This window comes from Schistocerca nitens, chromosome 7, assembly GCF_023898315.1.
Source record: "Schistocerca nitens isolate TAMUIC-IGC-003100 chromosome 7, iqSchNite1.1, whole genome shotgun sequence".
Classification (NCBI taxonomy): Eukaryota; Metazoa; Arthropoda; class Insecta; order Orthoptera; family Acrididae; genus Schistocerca; species Schistocerca nitens.
In genome coordinates, this window is record NC_064620.1 from 531,163,812 (window position 1) to 531,169,811 (window position 6,000).

Consider the following 6,000-nt stretch of genomic DNA (forward strand, 5'->3'; position numbering starts at 1 on the left):
GGGTTCCTATTTAAAAAAACCCAGTTAATATGCGTTTGACCTATGGCAGCGCCATCTAGCTGGACAACCATAGCGCCATCTAGTTTCCCCCTTCAAGCTAGACGAGTTTCGTTCTTTGTAGTTTTTTCGTTTGATGCTTATTTCGTGAGATATTTGGCCCGGTCACGATGAATGGACCACCCTGTATATATGACATGAGCGAGAGGTGACATTATTGTTAAATCTTTTAAGAAATCCGGCATAAAAACTACGATGACGATGAAGAGATTTGGTTGTGATACTTCTCAAATAAGTAAACCATCAGGCATATTCTGAAAAGTTTACAGTGTAGAATGTAGTCACCGGCCAGTTTAAATTTGGTGGGTCTCAGATCATAGTTTGCTGCATACGAAATGTGGCTGACATATCGAAATTGTTTTTTAAGGTTGGGAGGAGGAAGATACCCCCTTCCATTTCCGAGAAAATATGTGACATATATTGGAAGTTGTCTCCTGCGAAGCTGACAGCTGGAAACCTCGACGCAACGCTGTTTCCTTCTGCTGTGGGGTGTGAAGGTGCCTCGTGCTTCTGTTTTTCGTATGCCGCCGATACAAGTTCAAGAATGGAATTGAAAACTTACTGAAATAAAAAGAAACTGGGAGTCATCAGCTGATGATGCTGACTGGATGTTTTTCCTGTGTATGCTCCCCGATTTCAGGAAATCTTGTGAGAGGCGTAAAAGAGATAATTTCCTGTTCCTTTTGAATGAGCAGTTGGATGAAGGCGAGAAAGACATTTTGAGATTTTCCTTAACGTCATAGGCTTCATCCAGTAGTTTAGATAAATTGTATACCTCTACGCAGCCTTCACCACCCACTGCTAAGCTATCGATGGCGGCTGATCTTTCAAATGCAGCAACGTTTCTTTCTGAATACTTGTCAAGTTGAATTATACAGCATTTAGCGAAATTCAATAGTTGTAAAAATATTATCTCAGGTTCATTAATTTGTAACCAGTATTTATACACTACTGGCCATTAATATAGCTACACCAAGAAGAAATGCAGATGATAAACGGAAAAATGTATTATACTAGAACTGACACGTGATTACATTTTCCTGCACTTTAGGTGCATAGATCCTGCGAAATCAGTACCCAGAACAACCACCTCTGGCCGTAATAACGGCGTTGATACGCCTGGGCATTGAGTCAAACAGAGCGTGGATGGCGTGTACAGGTACAGCTCCCCATGCAGCTTCAACACGATACCACAGTTCATCAAGAGTAGTGACTGGCGTATTGTGACGAGCCAATTGCTCGGCCACCTTTGACCAGACGTTTTCAATTGGTGAGATATCTGGAGAATGTGCTGGCCACGGCAGCAGTCGAACATTTTCTGTACCCTGAAAGGCCCGTACAGGACCTACAACATGCGGTCGTGCATTATCCTGCTGAAATGTAGGGTTTCGCAGGGATCAAATGAAGGGTTGAGCCAACACATCTGAAATGTAACGTCCTCTGTTCAAAGTGCCTTCAGTGCGAACAAGAGGTGACAGAGACGTGTAACCAATGGCACCCCAAACCATCACGCCGGTTGATACGCCAGTATGGCGATGACGAATACAAGCTTCCAATGTGCGTTTACCGCGATGTCGCCAAACTCGGATGCGACCATCATGATGCTGTAAATAGAACCAGGATTCATCCGAAAAAGGACGTTTTGCCATTCGTGCACCCAGGTTCGTTGTTGAGTACACTATCGCAGGCACTCCTGTCTGTGATGCGGTGCCAAGAATAACCGCAGCCATGGTTTCCGAGCTGATAGTCCATTCTGCTGCAAACGTCGTCGAACTGTTCGTGCAGATAGTTGTTGTCTTGCACACGACCCCATCTGTTGACTCAGGGATCGAGACGTGGCTGCACGATCCGTTGCAGCCATGCGGATAAGATGACTGTCATCTCGACTGCTAGTGATACGAGGCCGTTGGGATCTAGCACGGCGTTCCGTATTACCCTCCTGAACCCACCGATTCCATATTCTGCTAACAGTCGTTGGATCTCCACCAACGCGAGCAGCAATGTCGCGATACGATAAACCGCAATCGCGATAGGCTACAATCCGACCTTTATCAAAGTCGAAAACGTGATGGTACGAATTTCACCTCCTTACAAAACAACGTTTTACCAGGCAACGCCGGTCAACTGCTGTTTGTGTATGAGAAATCGGTTGGAAACATTCCTCATGTCAGCACGTTTTAGGTGTCGCCACCGGCGCCAACCTTGTTTGAATGCCCTGAAAAGCCAATCATTTGCATATCGCAGCATCTTCTTCCCGTCGGTTAAATTTCCCTTCTGTAGAACGTCATCTTCGTGGTGTAGCATTTCTAATGGCCAGTACTGTATATGTACTAAACTGAACTAAGTGGCATAGAGGGTCGTCTTATCAGAATAAACATCTCATGGCGGCTTTTTTAACGTTGGCATTTTTAAAGTCATTCACGCACTTTAACCAGCCTACCTTATTGTAATGAGTAGCTCCACAGCAGGAGAAACACCAAGCCTGAAACTTGTGACCTGCTTTGTCAGAACAGCTGATAAAAGCTTTTCCAAAAGGTGGACACTGTCTGGATCCATTCTGTAAAAGTTGTGGAATTTTTCGTGCTGAGCGACCACATGGGAAACCACAGCCGAATTATGTTGCTTTTGGAGGTTTTTTAGCTCTAAATAATGATAAGCCATACTAACGTCGTCTTCAGAAGAGCACATGGTTTCAATTTAAACTAAAGCAGAAGCGTGACTCAATGCTGTCTGGATGTCAGTCGCACGGCGAGTTGCACCGTGTGCCGTAGTACGTCCCAAATCGGCGCTGTGGAAATATGTGTGCCATACCCATAAGTGACGTGTCGCCCGGCCTTGATTACGAAGTGTAGTATCTAGCATCGCGTCGTCTTACTATGAACCGCGCCTTATACCAATGAGCTACGCAATCTTATCCAATAGTAACTTTATACTGACTTCTGTATAAACTACTTCTCTAACGTCAGTTTATGCGTTGTAATTAATTTCTTTCCATTGTTACTCGAACCTACCGAAAGCCCTAAATTATGGTCTTCAAATTCACGTAAAATTTTCACCAAGAGAACAATTAATAGTGTACTGCGTGCGTAACCGTTTAAACAAACCACTTAAAGCAACTCCTTAGACTATTTACTTATTTACAAGTCACGTTCCGTAGGACCAAATTTCAAAGATCATGGAACGTGTCAGTAGAAGAAATTACAAGTCTCAGTAGAAGAAATTACAACATAAAAGTAATAACAGATAAAAATAAATGTTTATGAACAAGAAAAAGTCAGTCCATAAGTTTAAGTAAACACAATCAACAATAAAATAAGAATCAGCTTAATTTTTCAAGGAACTCCTAAACAGAATAGAAGGAGTGACCGATGCTGAAACTCTTCAGTTTCGATTTGAAAGCGATGGATTACTGCTAAGATTTCTGAATTCCAGTGGTAGCTTATTGAAAATGGATGCAGCAGTATACTGCCCACTTTTTTGCACAAGAGTTAAGGAAGTCCCATCCAAATGCAGGTTTCATTTCTGCCGAGTGTTAAGCGAGTGAAAGCTACTTATTCATGGGAATAAGCTAATATTGTTAACAAGAAATGGCAGTAAGGAATATATCGGGTGATCAAAAGAGTCAGTATAAATTTGAAAACTTAATAAACCATGGAATAATGTAGATATAGAGGTAAAAATTGACACACATGCCTGGAATGACATAGGGTTTCATTAGAACAAAAAAAAAAGTTCACAAAATGTCCGATATGTGGCACTGGACAGCAAAACGTCAGTAACTGCTACCGTGACGGGTAAGAGGTACGTCGATATGTTACAGAATCGCATCATCCCCAGCCTGGCTGCTAAACACCTGCTGGAACGTACGATATTTACACAGGATGGCGCTCCTCTCCATATTGCTAGACGCGTGAAAGATCTCTTGCTCAGCCACCACTTTCGTCATGCTTGGCCTCCCAGGTCCCCAGACCTCAGTCCGTGCGATTATTGGCTATGGGGTTACCTGAAGTCGAAAGTGTATCGTGATCGACCGACATCTCTAGGGATGCTGAAAGACAACATCCGACGCCAATGCCTCACCATAATTCCGGATATGCTTCACAGTGCTGTTCACAACATTATTCCTCGAATACAGCTCTTGTTGAGGAATGATGGTGGACATATTGAGCATTTCTTGTAAGGAACATCATCTTTGCTTTGTCGTACTTTGTTGTGCTAATTACTGCTATTCTGATCAGATGAAGCGCCATCTGTCGGACATTTTCGAATTTTTGTATTTTTTTTGATTCTAATAAAACCCCAAGTCATTCCAAGCATGTGTGTCAATTTGTACCTCTCTATCTACATTATTCCGTGATTTATTCAGTTTTCAAATTTATACTGACTTTTTGATCACCCGGTATACATCGAGAGGCCAATATCAAAATATCCAAAATCGTGAACAGGGGTCGAAGAGATGGTTGTTAGTAGGCTGTTTAGGTTTTTTTATTGGTAACGCCACGTAGCGCTCTGTATGAAATTCACTGGCTGTGCTGTGTGCAGTCTGTGGCTGGTTTCCATTGTTGTTTGCTATTGTAGTGTTGAGCATTTGGCTGTTAACAGCGCGTAGCGTTGCGCAGTTACCGAGCGAGGTGGCGCAGTGGTTAGCACACTGGACGCGCATTCGGGAGGACGACGGTTCAATCCCGTCTCCAGCCATCCTGATTTAGGTTTTCCGTGATTTCCCTAAATCGTTTCAGGCAAATGCCTGGATGGTTCCTTTGAAAGGGCGCGGCCGATTTCCTTCCCCATCCTTCCTTAACCCGAGCTTGCGCTCCGTCTCTAATGAACTCGTTGTCGACGGGACGTTAAAAAACAATAACCTAACCGTTGCGCAGTTGGAGGTGAGCCGCCGGCAGTGGTGGATGTGAGGGGAGAGATGGCGGAGTTTTGAGACGTGTGTCCATCAGAGACAGTAAATTAGTAAGACTGGATGTCATGAACTGATATAATAATAGTGTTCAAAAGTCATTATATATATATATATATATATATATATATATATATATATATATATATATATATATATAAAAAAAAATCTTTCATTTGCTAACTATGCCTATCAGTAGTTAGTGACTTCAGTAGTTAGAATCTTTTATTTAGGTGGCAGTATTGGCGCTCGCTGTATTGCAGTAGTTCGGGTAATGAAGATTTTTGTGAGGTAAGTGACTGATGAAAGGTATAGGTTATTGTTAGTCAGAGCCATTCTTTTGTAGGGATTTTTGAAAGTCAGATTGCGTTGCGCTAAAAATATTGTGTGTCAGTTTAGTGATGATCAGAATAAGTAAAGAGAGAAATGTCTGAGTACGTTCAATTTTGCTCAGCTGTTTGAAAATCAAATAACGTAAGGGGTTTACCGGCACAATCATTCATAAATTTTTCTAAGGGGACGTTTCATATGCCGATCCATAGCTGAGGACACTCACTGGATTCTTCTGAATTTTTTCTTGTAGTTTTTGTAATTAGTGTAGCTATTGTTTATTGCTAGCACGTAACTATAGAGGAAATTTCCTTTGTAGTTGTAGTTTTTCATTGTTGTACAGTAAAACAGTTGTGGCATGTATGTAGATTTGCACCAAGTATTTCGCAGCTGCACTAGCAATGAACGAGATACTATTTTCAGTGCTATATTAATGTGTTTTTTTTTTAATTTTGCTCTCCAAATTGTGCTTTTCTGTGTTATCGCGTGAAATATTGCGACAATAACGTAATACTAGGCTCCAAAGTAAACTGAGAAATGACAGTGAAGACGAAAGCAGTGTGTTAGCGCCACCGTGTAATGAATTAACTAATGTTCAACATAGTAATTTGGTAATTGTGCATAGGGAAATGGAGCGGGAGGCAAATAATGGTGTAGACAGCGAAACAATTAGTGAACAGGGAAGTATTATCGATCGATGGGTC